Source organism: Armigeres subalbatus, chromosome 2, assembly GCF_024139115.2.
Source record: "Armigeres subalbatus isolate Guangzhou_Male chromosome 2, GZ_Asu_2, whole genome shotgun sequence".
NCBI classification, from domain to species: domain Eukaryota; kingdom Metazoa; phylum Arthropoda; class Insecta; order Diptera; family Culicidae; genus Armigeres; species Armigeres subalbatus.
Window position 1 is genome coordinate 72983539 of NC_085140.1, and position 18317 is coordinate 73001855.

The following is an 18317-nucleotide window of genomic DNA, read 5'->3' on the forward strand; positions in this document are numbered from 1 at the left end:
TTACTGGAGTTTACCGACCACTGTGAAATTATTTATTGATAATTTTGTAAATGCGCTGTAGAACAGGCTTTAGTTGATAAAGTAGCTGATGCATCTGTAAAATATGCAGCTCATTACCGAAATTCAGTAAATACAAAAAACAAGACAGCGTCGGTTTTGACGAAAGCCATATTGTTTGCCCAGCATCAGCAACCAGTTCGTTTTCAACAGAATTTCCCACGTGATGAAACGAATTGAAAACTATAGAGGAATTTCCGCAGAATTGCATTCCTGCGGTTATGCAATAACAAAATATCACCTGAAATTATTTAATTTTTGCCTTGTGTATGTATGCATGTGTGGGTGTACAAAAAAATGTGAGACACACATTTTTGTACTTAGCCTTATTCGATTTTCTTGGAACAGAATTATCTTGGAACACATTCCTTTCTAATTTTTTGCTATCTAAAATTGGCCTAATCTGCCATTGTGTTTCGGAGTTAATAATAAAACAATTCATTCTTCATGTTTTCCAAGGGTTTTTTTTTAAACTGATGCAATACATTAAAATGAATGTAAATTGGTGGAAATAACTGAATCTATTTCCCTAAAGTGCAATTCTGATCTTATGTGCTTTTTTCGTTACATTTTATAATACATGAGAAAGGTACCATCACCGCTAGGTGGATTATTCTGGTTTTATTTTTTAATTTTCAGTATTTTGGACCGACTAGCAAGTAGTAAAATGGCAAGACCAAGAAGCTGAAGTACGAGAAGGTATGTGATCGAAGAACGTGGAAGTATTTCGGAAAACTACTGTTATTGAGACATGATGAAGCATGAGACGAGAATGATCGTAGTGTGCCGCGCTTGAGACCGCATGTCATGTTTTTTCGCAACGCGTTCTCTCCCTGAATTTTAATTTTTTATGAGTTTCGCGACGAGTCATTGATTTTTTGGCCCGTGGTATAAAGTAGTGTCAATTGTGAAACTCCGCACCGTTTGTTTGGAATTACAATTGTTGCCAGCAGAACTCCGAGATTTGGACGGGAATTGGCTTCGCAATTTCTACTAGTTAACATGTCCACGTGGTCCTCTGGATTTGCTGTGACTTGGTGAAATTGTTTCGATTTGTTAGTTTGTACTTTAATATCATTTTAAAAACTATATATGTACGTGCCGGATTTATAAATCCGAAAGTTTGTTAATAGATCCTTCATCCAGTTGATAATGGTAGCATAAACAGGCGGGGCTTATTGTACGCAAAAGTGATCTCGTACTGGTCATGAAGTACCAGGGAGTCTGAAATGTGCTACTCGAGCTGAAGCTGAGGTAGCACCTTCTAACTTCTGGACTAAATCTGTCTGTAATATGTACTGTCAGCTTTTTCTAAAACATCACTACCAGCCAGTGAGGGATAGAATGAGCACACCCACATATGGTGAAGACGACATTTAGGAGCAGGTTCTTCGGAAAAATCAAGTCTGTCATAAATGTAAATATGGTAAAATTGTGAAACGATGTCAAAAAAAAAAATTCCTGTTGAGATTTTTTTCCTAATACCGATCGAAAAACTGAAAATTACAAATTTTCGGTAAATCTCCCAACAGATTTTTCGGTAAATGATACCGAAATGTCGGTAAATTTGACAGAAAGTGCTGTTTTAAATTGAAGATTCTTCGGTAATTTGTGATTAATCGAAACCATCCAGTTTTCCGCGAGTGGCAATGGCCGCCAACTTGCCTGCGGATCAGTCTCTGATTTGACGTTTGAGAAGGTCAACTGCACCCACCGCTCCGAGCATTCTGATCAAACTCACGGAAAACTGGATAAACTAACTTTCAACTGGTGAAAATTCGGAAAATGAATTACCAAAGGCGGTATTTTTTCTCAATTTGTATACTCTTTCGCAGAGTTATTCAGAGAAAGCTCGTGTTACATTCAAAAGACCATAGGAAAGCGATTTCCTAATATGTACCCCCATGGGGAGTGTCAGAACTCCGCTAAGTGAGCTTACCGTGTGCTCCGTCACCCAAAGTTACTTATGGTTTGCCGGTAACAACCATTGTGCTGGCTCACGACTATCGACTATCGTTTACGGTAGTCATCAACTAGGCGATTTTATTTTCGACGAGGAAGAACAAGATCGTTTTCATGCCAGTATCCAGATCAGCTTTCTGGCGATACTCGTGAAGACAGTGCTTTCGGCGAGTAGTCCGAGGTCTAGCTACCCCTTTGATAGCGAAATAAAATACCACCGTTGGAAAATTCTTTCTTGGGGTCTAGGCTATCCCATTTCGGGACAGCAAGAAATCTCTCAATTCCACTATAGTCACATTAGGTGCTGAATTTTTTGTTGGTCCGCTGGTGAAGACCCGATACTAGTAGTGATTAACGGGAACACTTCGCGAATAATTTTGTTGAAGGACATAACGGTTCATGGTCAGTTGTTTAGGATTGTTGTCCTAAGATAAATGCTCTAAATACTTCCCACGACCCATTGTTATCCACTTTCCGAACCATGTCACCTGGCGTGTCTGTGTCCAAGTGTTCGGGATTCAACCTTCTTACGGGTAGCGGGTAGACCATCTGTCTCCCGGGGAGCTTGATTGTGACGAATTGCGCTGTAAACGACGTAGGATACAACATATGGCAAGTATTGAGATATGAAAGAAAAGGTCACGATTTTATTATTCAACTTGTTTAGAATCCAGAGATTGACTTAGATCCGTGTACTTATTTCTTCATGAAACTCGAACAATAACTGGCAAGAATTGTCTACAAGCATTTCAAGCTGAATAAGCTAGTTTCATTAGCTGTTGAAGACTATTTTTGGTTGAATAAACGCACTATCAGCTTCCAAGGTGCGGCAATATGCAAATCAAGAACAAGTACAACGTTCGGCTGTTTTTCCATAGGTCATCGATCCGCCGTAATTAAGAATCACGCTATCGGAGAACCGGCGGAGCTTTTCAAAGCCCGTTAGACACTTCTGGTCAAACGATGCCCTTTCCACGGAATCTGAACCGGAAGCCGAGAGTGAGGGCAAGCTTCTTGATCAAACTGCAAGAGAAATGGTACCACAAGCAATCCTGGCCCGAACGAGATGCTCATTAGGCGCATTTTCTAAACAACCTCAATGTGACATAGTGGAGCAATTTAATCAAGCTATGACAGTTATAGGAAACATGCTTAAGGCTCTATCAACACAAATCAGTGGGATAAATAAAGGTATGAAGAGATCTTCTCCACCCGCAAAGCTTCCAATAGCATTAATCCGTTCGTAGAGTACCAGGAAGCTCCACAAGTAATTGCTGCTGCTGCTGCGAGTAAATTGGCCCGATTTTTAAGGAGGTACTATGATAGTGTCAAAAACCATTCATAAACAAATAAAATAAGAAGTAAACTATCAGGGTTTCTGTTGGAATGATTTACTGACTCAGATTCAACAGTTGTTGGCCATATCCGAATATACGTCAACTGATGATTTGTTTGATTCATATATTTTTCGATGGCAAGGCATTGAGCTGGTATACAGCGTACTGGAATCCAAACTTACTTCTAGCTCATGGCTCAAACATGAGTTTCGACACTATGACGCCGAAAGTCTACCGAACGCGGTAACAAAAAAGCGATTCGTTCCAGCAACTTCATTTGCAGGTCAAAAACCCCTTTCAAGCCATGAAACAGGGGCTCACAGATATAGTCGAGTTCTTAAAAATAAAATATGTGGTACGATTGCCGAAATGCCTTAGTTGGTATGTTCTTAGCCCTCTCGAAGGTATTTGGAAGCAACAAACGACAAGGCCAGGACTTTTTACTCTGGTGTTTAATTGTGGAGCAGAACAAGATCTTGCTGATTGTCCCATACCACGCAGAGTGCTCTGCGAAGCTTGTGTCTTCAAAGGCTTCACCAGGAAGAACCGCCCATATTGTTAAAAATCAGTTGAGAAACTCCTATAGCAGCAGGAACTTACCAATGCTAGAATAAAGACGAATATTTCAACTGGCTTACTGCGCTAAGAAACTTCTGTAAAATTGGTTCAAACAGGCTATGTACACGCAAAAAAAACGTTCCCGAATTTGAAAACCAGCAAAAATACACCGTGATTTAATTCATGGATTCGGGAACACCAGTCACGTTTTCCAGAACGTTCCAGAAAACGTGACTGTATTCCCGAATCCGTGACTGTTGTTCCCGAAAAAATACACCGTGAACTCGTTAGTTCACGAATTCATGAACACTTTTTTTGCGTGTAGAAGAGGGAACGTTTTCTCCTCAAATTAATAAAATCACTCTGCACAATTTTCACGAAACCCGACTCCATGTCAAGATCAATATAACCGATGATGAGGTCACTGGACTGTGGAAGCGTATATCATAGATCAACTCATAGATCTGCTTCAATGCCAATCCCCAAAACACCAAGTTACCAAGCTCAACTGAATGAACCGGTATTGAAAATTGCTCAAGGGGAATTGTTCGACATAATCCAACTTTGCGAATACACAATTGCAATGATGAGAATGGTATTGTGATGGTATGTTTAGGATTTCTTGGTCACATCGGCCAAAATCCGGATATTTTCTAGATTGAGTCAACACAGGTCATGTGATTACTCGAACTTCAAACGTTACTAAAAATGTTTTAATTGAAACAAAAACATAACTCGATGTGGAAAGCTATGAAACAATGCATTGTTTTGTAAAATCATGAAGTTTAAACACAACTAAACAAAAACAGTAAATCAGGAAAATGTGTCTTTTGGGAAAAGGAGTCATCTAATCTTTTGCCTTACTTAGGATGTGAACCATTCCACTGATTCGTTTAACTTTTAGTTAAAATTTGACACTCCGATGGTTATTTTCCCATCGTGGTTAAAATTTTACTCCGAAGCCGACCCATTTGAGTTTTGACAGATTGATAGTTATTCGGAACGAAATGGATTTGGCGCCAATTTTCTCGCGAACAAAGTTTAACTATCGAACTGTCAAATCTAACCATGCTCCGGAGCAGGGTTATTTTTAACCACGGCGAAATAACCATCGAACTGTCGAATTTTAACTAAAAGTTAAATGAATCGGTGGAATGGTTCACAGCCTTAGTTCAAAGCAAAAAAACATTATATAATAAGTTTAACACAATTTAACACTGAGTATGATGCAAGAACCATTTACAATGTAATGTACCCGTCACGGTTAAACGACGACTAGCAAACTGTTTCGGAATCATCTTTCTGTTTTGAAGGCTCAACATTCTTACAAAAAAAAACATTCCTGGTTGCGTCTCTTGAAGAGATGAAAAAAATAAGTTACATGTTTACTGCCATCCACTATCATGGGACATAGTTAAGCGTTTAATCCAACTTCTCCTAGGAAAATAAAATGATTACTCACCCTTTCAGGAAAGCGTAAGATTCTTAGAACAAATTTCTGGAAAACTTTTTCAGACCTACTTTAAATTCGCTTTTTTAATAATAGAGCTATCAGATAGAGGACAAAATAGGGGTACTGAAATAAACTGTTGTAGCGATCCTAGAAGAAGGTCCATAGTTCATTAGCAGTTCCGATTGATGATCCATGCATTTTATAAATTCTCTGCTGGAAGTGATGGATTAATTCACAAAGGTAAAAACCTTAAAGAAATAAGTACAAGCGTTTTATTGAGTCTAATAGTGACTTCAGAATCATTTACTGTTCTACACAGTTCTGAGAAGCAAAGATAATGCATTTTCAAGATACAATTTTTAAAAGTTCCTGTAAGATTTAGAAGTTATGAAAAAAAATTCTCAGATTTTAGATCCACTTTTATAGTTCTTAAAGACTGGTGGATCAGTCGATGTAATTTGAGAAGAATTTAATGGAGGAGAACGTTTATTTATAGACAAAATTTTTCAAAGAGCTTATATCGGGACTTTGAAATGTTGGTGTTATAATATTTTAACCAAACATTGGAAAGCAAATTCCTGCTAAATCAACCTTTCCCTGAGACAACTACGATTTGAATTCGACAAAACAAAACAAAACAAGATTTCCGCTATCAGATAGGAGAGTTTTCCCATGGGAAAACTGTCAAAATGCACGCAAACGTATCAATTGTGTTTGGCCCATTAGTTTTGCAGAAAAATGCTTGCATTCAGCGGAATTGATAGAAGAATGTTTGTTTACAAAATAACGTCCGCCCGAATAGCAAAAAAGTTTCGATAAGCCTTCAAATATTTTATGCGGAATATCAAAAATTTGTCTGACTTTCGTCTGATTTTGAGCCAACATCAGATCGATCTTTCAGCCACACGGAAGTGTTTTATTTTGGATTTTTTTTTAATTTATGGGATGATAACGGCCTGGGAGGGAGCTCTTGATACTACACTTCAAATTAAGTATATACTGTCGTCATGCAACAAGTGAATTTTCAACAAGAAAAAAACAATCAACATAGGCGCCACATGAAATGACTAAATTCTGTTTTGCGTGTTATTGTTGTTATATTGCTTTCAAAAATTTTCTTGCCTAGAGTTTGGGTTCATTCACAAATTACATAACGCTAAAATAGACAATTTTCAACCCCCACCCACCCCCTCGTAACGTGTTTTGTATGGAAGGGTTCTAAAATTTGTATCGGCCGTAACGCTCGGACAGACTCCCTCCCACCCCCTAAAGCGTTATGTAATTTGGGAATGGGCCCTTTCGTTTTCGGCTCACACTTACAGCTTGATTTCGGCTTGGCTTGACACACACATTTTTCGTATCTGTTTCTCCCTCCCAGATAACGGCTAGTGTCCTTTCATTCCATAAAAAAACAGGTTAAGCCAGTGGAGAAATATCAGCTTCCACACTGATACTTTTTCCTTCATCTTCATATGGGAGTTTGACAGAATGAAGTCGTTAGATTTATATCGTCACAAAAATTGCCATCCACTCGTTTTCAAATCTTCATCATTTATCATAGGGGCCCTCCTTAGCTGTGCGGTAAGATGCGCGGCTACAAAGCAAGACTATGGTGGCTGGATTTTCTCGACTCCCCAGGGCATAAATGTATTGTTGATTTGCTTTCAAATCTACTTCTATATAAAAAAAGCTTTATGCCTGCCGTATCCTAACGGAACATTCTGAGCTTTCGCCTCTAATTCTGTTATAAACATGTACGTCTGTGTTTGGATTATTATGTTAGCATTTCCGTATTGCGTCTTTTTTCGACATTCCGGTGTGTATTTCACGTTTGTGTGTGTGCTCTGTCCGTCGAAATGTGATATGTTGACGATTTTGTGTCTGGTATAAAAAGTTTAATTTTTATTACAGTTCTTAATAACAATGATAAAACATGATCTGTAGCAAATGCTGGAGGCACTCCATTGAAATTATTAAAACTCGTTTCTAAACAAATTGTTGACTAAATCTTAGAGGTAATTTTCTTTAAAAACCCGAAGAAGTATTTCAGATCAACTTCCGGCCCACCTCAGAGATCTTAGTTTAGGAACTTTGTTAGTTTACGAAGCTATTTGAAGAAAACTTCTGTAAACATTTTCGACAGAATTTCTGTATAAATATTCAGAAAAGGTTGGAGCATTAAAATTTATTCTGAGTTGATGACCTGGAAGATCTTCTTCTTCTTCTGTGGCTCTACATTCCAACTGGAACTTGGCCTGCTTTTCAACTTGGTGTTCTATTGGCATTTCCACAGTTGTTAATTGTAAGAATTAACAGCCCGCAAATGCATGAGTATGTATATTGTGTGTCAAGTACGATGGATATATTATGCCCAGGGTGTCGAATAGAGCTCGCCATCTCCGGATTGGCATTCCTACGTCTTTGCACGCAAGGCTAACTGGAGACCACAAAGAGAGATCTGGAAGATCTTTTACAGAAATTTAAAATTATTTTCCTTAAAAAGTAGGAACGAACACAAAGCCGGAAGCAACAGACAACGCTGACACTCTGGTGAGAGTTCCGGTCTTCTATGATCCACACGTCATCGAAAAGATCTATGACTAAGGAAATTGGGCATTGATTCAATAAATTCTTGACGATATAACCAACTTAAGGCATGGTTGTGTTTTACAAAGTACAAAGTAAATGTTTTAATTAAGGATTGATGTAGGCCGAACCCACATATCTTCAGATGTCAAGTTCAAAGAACACATTGCAGAAGTAAGAAAGACTTGAAAAGAAAAGCAAAAAATCTTATTCTTCTTTCCATTAGCTTTACATCACCCACTTGGACATTGCCACCTCGCAACTTAGTGTTCATTAAGCACTTCCACAGTTGTTAACTGCAAGGTTTGTTAGCCGAGTTATTATTTTTGCATTCGTATATCATAAGGTTAACACGATGATGCAGTTATGCCCAGAGAAGTAGAGAAATTTTCCAATTCGATAATGTTCTAGACCGGCCCGGGAATCGAACCCAGCCTCAAACATGGTATTGCTTCGTAGTCATGGGAAACTGTCAAAACGTACCCAAACGTATCTATTCTGCTGAGCTCTTTAGTGTATAATCCCTGTAAGAGATTGTTGCACCCAAGAAACAAAATAAAGTTTGGGACTGGACAACATAACGGTTATGCTCACATGCTTCCAGAAAATTCCGTCTAGCTTCCAACATTTCTCCAAAATGTATGTTTTTTCAATAACTATTGTAATTTGTGAATAATAAACGACTTCATGTCAATTGACAATTATTAATTTCTGTCAATACTAAAAAAAAGTTGACTTTCGGGGCACCATTACCTAACACACATTATGCACAAAACTAAAAAAACACCGTCGGCATTTGACCGTCCACCCAACAAACAGTTTTTCTCGCCCATTTAACTCGTCGTTCGTCCCGTAAAACGACAACGAATTTTCCGAACCAAAAATCCTCAAAGTTGACCACAACTGCCGCCAACAATTAGCCTCACATCGTTAGCGCTCATCACTATTTCCCCGCCCCGCCACTCGGTACACTTCTTCCTTCCCCCCGTCAAGAAAAAAAAATCCCTCGAGTTCGACGAGCACCGAATTTTTCGAACCACTCGTCGTCGTCGTCATCGTCGTCCAGTGCATATGGCCGGGGGAACCTCAACAAACCGCACTCGAAATTACTTTCACCTTTCCCTCGCGCGCGCACACACTTTGAGTTTTCGTCCCCGTTCCGAGGGATCCGCTTATTTTTATTTATTTTTTTTCTGTTGTTAAACTCAAGAAGCCGCCGACTTTTGCAGTCGTCTTCTACTGCTTCCTTGCATTGTCTCCCACCGATCGACCAAAAAGGTGTCAATTTTGATCTTGTTCCCTTCTTTTGTGAACCCGGAACACCTTTCGCCCGGGCGACCACATCGTTCTCGTAGTGGTCGGCATGACAGGTGAAAACTTTAAATGTTGCATCTTTTCTTTTCATTCTTTTGATTCAGTGACAGGTTCGTTGGCGGGGTTGATTTTGATCGTTTGACAGGGATGGAAAATTTCCGTGCAGTCACCTGCTCGATTACGGGGAATAATTCTTACCAGTTCGAGTGTCTCCTCCGTGAATCGCTTTGCTGGATTTTTGGTGGTCTCAGTTGTCAAAGTACGGAACTGGAACGTCTCGTTTTGGTTAATCCCAGAAGGCGGGGTGCACACCGAAATTATCACAGAACACAAGGCACACTTTGATCGATTTGCACAAGATTGATTGTCATTTTCACGCGTTCTTTCAGCAGTCGTTTTCACGAAGGTTTTTTTTTCTCTGTGCCGTTCACGTTTATGATTGTCAAACGACAGAAGCTCACGAGTTTCACGATTATGTTTTCTTCGATTCGGCCGCCGACTATTGCACGTTGTTCCAACACTCATATTCTTATTGGTTTGCTTATTTTTCACTGTTTCCACCCTTTTTTGCCAAACAGTGACGGCAGCGATGTGACGTTTTGCACACAGTTTCGTGTGTTGTAACCAGGCAGGCACGGGCTAGGAGTAGAGTTCTTGATGGTGGTTCTGTTCCGCGATCCACACTTGCTGCGCTCCACCGAGCAACTGCCAGAGCAAAAACGACGTTGACTGCACGAAAGGCTCCACCACACACAGTCCGGTTCGACGGGGTCCGGGGGTCGACTCGGCGCTCTCTTTCTAGCCATCACTACCGCCACCAGCGCTGCGTTCCGACAGAAGTGCGGTGATTCTTGCACACGCGATCCAAGCTCCAACCAGAAACCGTCCACACGGTGCGAATGTCTGCGAACGAATGAAAAGGAAAATTTCTGTTAAAATGCTGTTTTGTGACGACGGTGGCGGCCACCGACTGCCGCCGCCAACTCACTCGGCTGGCAATCAAACACCCATACAATCAAGCACTCTGTTGGCACACACGGTGGGAGGGAGTCGCGGAAGGCAGGTAGGTGGTGGGCGCGAACGCGAAACAAATATGAACGATAAGGCGATAGAGCGAGAAGGCGTGCAGGCACTTGCCGGAGCGCGCTCGAAGTGAAGGCAATCCAGCGAACGTGGGGTTTGGGTTGCGTTGGTGTGCGCTTGTGTCGCTACACGACGTCGTGTACGGATAGGGGACCGTTCGTACGTGACTACACGTCGTGTCTGTACACGAAGGAGCGCCTGCGCTCTATCAACTTCGATCGCAGATGGTGGTGGCGTTGTCGTGCCCGTACGCGACGCGTTGGAGGGGTCGGTCGATTGCGAGTGTGAGTAGTCAAGTCTCGCACATGTTCGAGACTGTTGTTCGGTGAGAGAAGAGTGCGAGAACGACACAGAGAAGGGCCCGTAGGCGTTTGGAGAGTAGAACTTGTATGACTTCATCCGCATTTGCGCGTCGTCGTCGTCGTGGCAGAAATCGTGTGTGAGGGATTTTTCCACATATCGAGATGTCTCCTCGCCCTACCGAATCACACGCCAACCCTTCCCAGTTCGCTCACCGTACCAACTCGTGTAGATTTGCCCCACACCCCGGTCCGACAGAAAATGGAAGTTCCAAAATCTCCCCCAACCCGCCTCGCATCGATTATCCACAGCAGCGGTTTAAAAACAGGATTGCTTCCCTCGATACCCACGCCCCATCCACCGTCAGTGCGAACTAAATTATTCATATTAAATTTACTAATTATTCACCCGAATACGGGTCAAATTTTCAGCGGAGAAACCGGCTGCGAAAATGGCAATACTCTGTGCCGATTCCGGCACGCACTGGGTGACGTTGTCGCAGAACGCATCACGCACACGAAGTCGTACCCCGTAAAAGTCGTGATAATTATGCTAATTAGCATTCATTGCCCCCTCGGCTCCGGGCCAAACACACAAACCCAGATCGAAGGCGGCGGTGGTGTAAATTTGGCGGTTTTCGGTCGTCGTCGTCGTCGTGTTTGCGGTTGCGAAAATCTCCAACACTGGACTAATTGATGATTTTTTTTGCTTTTCAGCGAGAAGTTTTGTTGCTGTTATTGTTGTTTTTGTTGTCAGAAGGATTTTATGGTGTTTTCCTGAGCGGGAAGCAACAGTTTCGAGGTCGTGGTCGAATTAAGTCCAACGCCAGTCGAAGCGGGAAGTCATTTAGCCGTAATTAACGGGCGAATGTCACACGCAAACGTCAACTGTCAGGGTGACAGTTGTTGTTGTTTGCGTTCCGTGAAAAGTGCAAATGCTCGGTTAATTATGGGTGAATTGCTTATTCAATGCAAAATGTGTTTGTGGAACATTTGGCGGACTGGCGAAGTGAATTGTGTTACTTTGTTTGGGTTGTGCAGAGTATTGTCAGCTTCGTTCAATACTTTTCTGAATTTGTTGAGCGCAGATCGTTGACCTCGCTGATTAACTTTTACGATGCCGCCACCACTGCCGCCGATGCTGTACGGCCAGAAATCATCTTTGCGGAAACCGCTCCCATAAAAGTGTTGCGACAACGGTTTCTTGGCGGCAAAACAGTCCAGAGCGCTGCAATCGCTTCCAGCGAATAATAATGGCACACATTTGAACCGACTGATGACGCGCGGTGACGACTTTTTGGACGTGTAATTAATTGAAGATTAAAAGACGATGCGATGCCGAGCAAAAGCCGGGGCGACTCCGACAAAGTATTGCGCACCGAATCATGGCCGACGGGGATGTCTTGCGCGGATGACATTTGGCAAATGCATGAGCGCGCGCTTTGATTGCGCCCGGTGCATCTACTCCGGCCAAAATTAATTGCGCTCGCAGGTTTATTAGATACGAAAACGACCGGCTGTCAAGGTGACACATATGGGGATTGGATGGATGACGACGAGTGGGATTTGTGGTGGAAGATGCATTATTTCGACAAGTCAAGTAGTGCGATTTCTAAGGCCTGACGCACATGAAATACGATTGCGTTCGTGAATGAAAAAATTCTCAAAGGAAGGCTGTCAAACGGTACAGAACCACTTGAACAAGATATCTTGTTTTATTGACCTTTTCGTCTTATTTGAGTGATTGGGGCAAACTTTTTCAATGAACTTCAAACGAAATAAAACTAAATTCAGTGTTATCCGGGCTTGAGAATTAGTCTGATGTTGGACCAAACTCAGAGCGAAATTGATCTTTACATTAATTTTTTTTAAATATATTTAAGGTCAACTTTCCAAAAGAACCCATATGTTAAGCATTTTTTTTAAAAGTTAAAGCAAAAAATCGAAAAAGGCGTTATTTTTTAAATTTTAGATTTGGACCAACATCAGGACATTTTTTATGTCTAGTTCACACGTGCAGTACTTTTTCAGCTAAAACTTTTTCAGCGCGGTTTTGTTTTCAATTTTTGAAATAGTTAGGAGCTTAAAAAAATATAGATTCTTTGGGAAAGTTGACCCCAAATAAATCAAGCAAATAAAACAGCTAAAAGTTCGACAACACGCCCTAAAAAGAAATGCGTCAGGGAATCATATTATTAATAATTTTTATTATTTGATGTAATATTTATATTATTTTTGCTGTCAGCTCCGTAAGGTTTTTCTTAAGCCAACTGAGCCTATGAAATTGACTTAGATAACAAAACGAAATGAAATGTAATCTCGTTTTGTTGTCTTATTCATTTATTGAGGACCTGTTCAATGACCCACCTTTCTTAGGAAATTCGTATTTTGCAAGGCCTTTGATTATTTAAAAATCAAAAAGTGCGGCAGTGACTTTGGTTTAAATTCAGACGAATGTTTGGTCCAATCGCTCGTGCTTAAGCAACGCTGGCGCTCGATATATAGTCAGACGGTCGGTGACCGCTAGACTATAGATCTCATCATTTAAACAAAATGCTTTTCAAAGTTCTCAGATTATGAAGATTCGACGGTTTTGGGACATTTCGTTTGGTCGAATGACGTTAGATCAAATGACATTTCGGACGTAGGACGTTTAGTCGAATGGACATTTCGTCGAAAATAAATAATTCGTTAATAGTTAACCGAAAGCTTAATTTCGATGAAATGACCATTCGATATAATGTTCCTTTGACACAGTCCCGTTTCGACCAAATGTCATTTTATGAAATATCGTTCAACTAAATGCCTTTCGACCAAGTGGTACAGATTCTGATTCAATTCTGATTCCCGAAGAACCCATATTTTTTGACCCTCGAATATTTTTTAAAATCGAAAAAAAACTAGACAAAAATTCACCCGATGTTCGTTTAATCCCGGTAAAATGTTAGGCCAATCTGGAAAAACAGCAATTGTAATTTTTTATTGCTACGGCCACTGTGTATACGTTTCAGAAGTCATCTCTTTATTCTGCACTGTATTCTTTTATGTCGAATTAACATACATCCCTTTTGGTTTTCTATCTCATTTGTATCGTTCCCTACATCACCCCTTTTACAACTTGGGAAACAATAATCGAAATGCATCGGTAACTGACGATGTGACACAGTTACAGTCAGCTGTTAAATCACGCCGCACATGACTCATGTGACATGAGCTACACGTGAAAGGCAACGAAAAGTGTTGCCAGCAGGTTGCACAAGCGAGGTCAGTTCGATGACCCCTTTTAAAATTTCATTCTTTCCCATTTAGCAAGGCATACAAAGAAAACCTTCCACCCAACTGTTGTTGATTCTCTTCATTTTACTCCTGTTCTTCCATCGTCATCATTGCATTGTGAGGAACCTCCCAAGAGAGGCAAAACCGGAATAGCAGAAGTTTGATTTAGTCCAGCGCGCACGTTACAAGCTAATTAAATCCTATTAAAATTATGATAAAAATTGCAACAACTGTGCTGCAGCAACGGCCTCAATCTTCGCCAGTTCTCATACGGTGGCGATGGTGAAACCATTTTTCCCTCTCAAGTTCAAGAATTTGTTTTAAGCGAGGAAAAGTATTATCGATCGGACTTTGCCGGCGAGTCGCTCCAGCAGGAGGTTTCCACCAGGTTTGCGCCTCAGAGCTATAATTAGGCGAAGCGTGCGCCCTTCTACATAATTTTCGGATGAGCATATGGATTGACGATTTACTTTTTTTAGGAGATCCATTCTCAAAACCATCAGGCGTCCATGCGAGGGGTCTCCAGATGGCTCAAGACTGATAAAATTTTTAGTAATATTGGTAATGAAATGCTTCTTGTAATTGCGGACTGGCGATCCCGCTAGAACATCGACTTGCATAGACCTTGCTACGATCTTCGCGACGACCATCGCTATAATAGCCGAATAGCTCGAGCGAAGCGAATGCGGAGGTTAATTGAAATAAATGAACCCTGCCACGGCGAGGAGGAGCACCGCGACGATTCGATCAGAGTTTCTTGCTCGGATCGCGCGAACCGGAGGAAATTCTTCGGATTCGCCCGGCACGGCACGGCTCAGCGACGATAACGACGGTCACCGTACGGCGCAACCGACCACGGAATAGTCGACATAGTTGCGGTCCCTTCCGAAATTCCAGTTCTGCCGAACGGCGGTGCAAAAACATTACACGAATTCCCGGTCCAAATACTCCGCAAAATTTGCGAGCTCTTTTCGCTCGTAACGTCGTCGTCGACTCGCTCAGCGCAGCATTCGCCAGCGTTTATCTGCGCGGGCTTCGCTTCCCGCGCCTCAACCTCCACCACCACCGTACGCTAGCATAAATATTTTTTTTGAAAAATGATAATCACCATTAAAATAAAACAAGCATGAAATCAGCAGAAATAAACTGGTTTCATCAATTCTTTCCGCTCTTTCGTTCGACGCATTGCCGCCTCACGGCCGGGTTCGCCTCGCGCGCTTGTTGCGTCCACGAACCGATCGCTCGGCCCCGTCCCGCATCAATGCTCATCGGACTCACCCGCGGGATCGGAGAGGTTATCTCCGCGACGGCGAAAGAATAAAAAACGCGATTTGAGCCCACTCGCACATCTCCATCCTAGTCCACAGCAGAGGCTAGCCGTTGCCGGCCTTGAAGCGATGCAGATTTGTCAGTTCGGTTCCAAAAAAAATATCTCGACAAATCTGTCAAACTCCATTTTACTCACTCGCATGGGTTCGGCCAATCGTCAGACGGACGGCTGCACAAGCGGGCCTCAATTTTTGGCACGTGGCGCAGGAAAACGAAACTAGGAAGGAAAATCCGTTCATCTGCGTACGTGCCTACTGCGTCCGAAATTCGGTCGGTTATGATGGTGCCAAAACTAATGCATCGGAGGCCCTCCATCATCGGAGTCGGTGGCTGATCCGGAGGGTTGGTTGGTGGACTGCGCCGAGGAGCGCGGAACCGGTCCAACCAGTTTACTTGATTTAGATTTGGCTGAACTTTTTTTCTTTCCTGGTGTTGTTGACTAGCTACTACCCAACCCATATATAATTTGTACTTTTTCTGATGAGTGCAAGATGACTCGTCAAAAATTGGTGCGATGCTGGGCGAAGCAGCTGTTGCCAATGGGGTCTCCTCGTGAACGCAGGTATTTACTTTTAGTTTCAATAATTTAGGGCTTATGCAGCGGATTAAACCTTTACATATTTTTCGGTGTAAATGTGTAATTGTTGTAGTATCATGCCTGATCTGGAGAAATGGTCGCTTAATGACTTATTCATTGGCCATTGTTGTTATTCACAAGCATAATCGTGATTTTATGGCCATGTAGCTTGGAAGGATCATGAGGAATTAACAAGCTAAATATTGTAATGTTAAGAAAAGCTATTGAGGGATAGTAAACTTTTTTTATGTGAACACAATCATTGAGCGACACAAAAGTTACTAAAAACTTGAATACAAGTCGAGGAAGTCTACACTTCACTATTTCACATGAATTTTAGCTACTACTATTAGCATTCCTGATATTTATCTGCTACTGGGAAAGATGGTTTATTATTGAATATGTTATTATCCTATGCCACGAAACAATAAATAAAGAATGTTTAATATGTACAAAAGTATTGTTAGAACCGAAGTATCGAAGATAAAATTAGATTGCTGATGGAAGATTGCTATATGGGCAAGTTCAACATCAATCTCAACATCTTAGAATGTTAGATCAGCCTTGCGTACAGTGGATGTTCAAGGCAAAGTCGGCGAGATCGAATCAGTCTGGAATAAGTTTTATTAAGAAAGATGTATACAATTGGGGTGCTTTACAATTTGCTAAACTAATTCATGCATTGAAAAATTAAATCAGAAAATAACGTTGAATCGCAAGTCAGATCTAGCAGAGCAACATTGCTAAAAACTATCAAAAACACTATCGTCAGAAACAAAGAGAGATCTTTGCTACACACCTTTTTACCATTCTCGTACAAAAAAGTCGCACTCCAAAAATGATCTTTTTACGGAAGCCACCAAGACCCAAAGTGTGAAACTCAGCTCGACGAACTAAGTAAATGTCTGTCTGTCCGTGTGTATGTGTGTGCACACAAAAAAATCAGGAAAAATATTAAGCAATTTTTCATAAAGTAATCATTAACCGATTTCCTCACAACAAGTTGCATTCGACAGAAGGAAAACTCTAGTTGATCACAATCGGCCATTGCGTTTAAAAATTGTGAAGAAAATGGTCGGCTTAAAGAAGTGCCCACTTGACCTTTTCATGCAAAATGATCAACTCTAGATCTCGGTTTTCCGTGAACCGATTTTGCTGAAAATTTGACCAGAGCTCAGATTTAACTTGAATATTACCATACCCGATTCACGGCGTAAACAAGTTTTGCGGTAATTGATACAATGATTTTTTTGGTGAGATTTTCATCAAAATCGGTTTACTGGCAACCAATGAGGTTTTAATAAACTATTTTGTAAAAAAAAGAGTTCCAAAGTTAATTCTGCCGGCCAGTGTAAATAGCTCACCAATTGCGTAGTCTTGGGATGTGAAAGCTATACTTAATGTACATGATTTGCGGTGTCATTACTACAAGAGTATTAACGAAGCCTGCCACGGAAAATTATTTAGACACTCATTGTTACAAGAGACCGAGGAATCCTCTGCATCTCCTTGAGTGCCACGAGAGTGGAATAGTTGATTGGTTGAGAAGGTTGATTCGTGGGAAATCACCTTTGAAAGCGACTAAATATTTATTATGAGCAAAGTTATTTTCAAAAGGGAAAGGGCTGTTAGGTCGAAAGGGTTATTTGGCTGAAAGTGTCGTTTGGGCGAAAGGGTCATTAGGCCGAATAGGTCATTTGAAAGTGAGAAATAGGGTGTGAAAAGTGAGACGTCTCACTTCTCACTTCACATTTCTCACTTCTCACTGTAAAAAGTGAGAAGCGCGAAGTGAGTAGTGAGACGTCTTACTATCCACTTCACACTACTCACTTTACAGTGAGAAAAGAGAAATGAGGAGTGAAAAGTGAGACGTCTCACTACTTAATCCTCATTTCTCACTTCTCACTGTAAAACGAGAGAAGCGCGAAGTGAGTAGTGAGATGTTTCACTACTCACTTCGCGTTTCTAACTTTTCACAGACGTTTCACTTCTCACTTTTCAAATGATCTATTCTGCCAAATCTCCTATTTGACTAAATGTCGTATTCCGACAAATGTCCTATTCGGCCAAATGTCCTAATCGGCCAAATGTCCTATTCTTCCAAATTACCCTTTCGGCCAAGAGAAGTGAGAAATGAGGAGTGAGTAGTGAGACGTCTCACTTCTCACTCCTCATTTCTCTCACTCTTCTTCTGCCAAATGTCCTATTCGGCCAAATGTCTTAATCGGTCAAACGACCCTTTCTGCCAAATGACCCTTTCGTCCACATGGCCCTTCCGACCAAATCACCTATTCGTCCGGATGACCTTTCCGCTAGATGACTTTCGGCCAGATGGGTTTCCGCCTAATGGTTTGTTCGGTCTAATCGCATTTGGCCAAACTGGTTTCGGCAGAATGGGTTTCGGTCAAACGACCCTTCCCCATTTTAAAGACACGAAGACGACAACCGTGTTTCAAATCAACCCAACGCGAAATCAATATGTTTCG

General features: G+C 41.4%; 1 long non-coding RNA gene across 1 annotated transcript in view; it reads right to left on the reverse strand.

The window, feature by feature from the left end:
• LOC134209077 (uncharacterized) overlaps nucleotides 1-18317 on the reverse strand; it is a 90547-nt gene that overhangs the window by 52468 nt on the left and 19762 nt on the right. Inside the window, exon 2 of the long non-coding RNA XR_009978718.1 lies at nucleotides 9466-10170. This is a non-coding gene — a long non-coding RNA (uncharacterized LOC134209077). The remainder of the gene's footprint in view (nucleotides 1-9465; nucleotides 10171-18317) is intronic.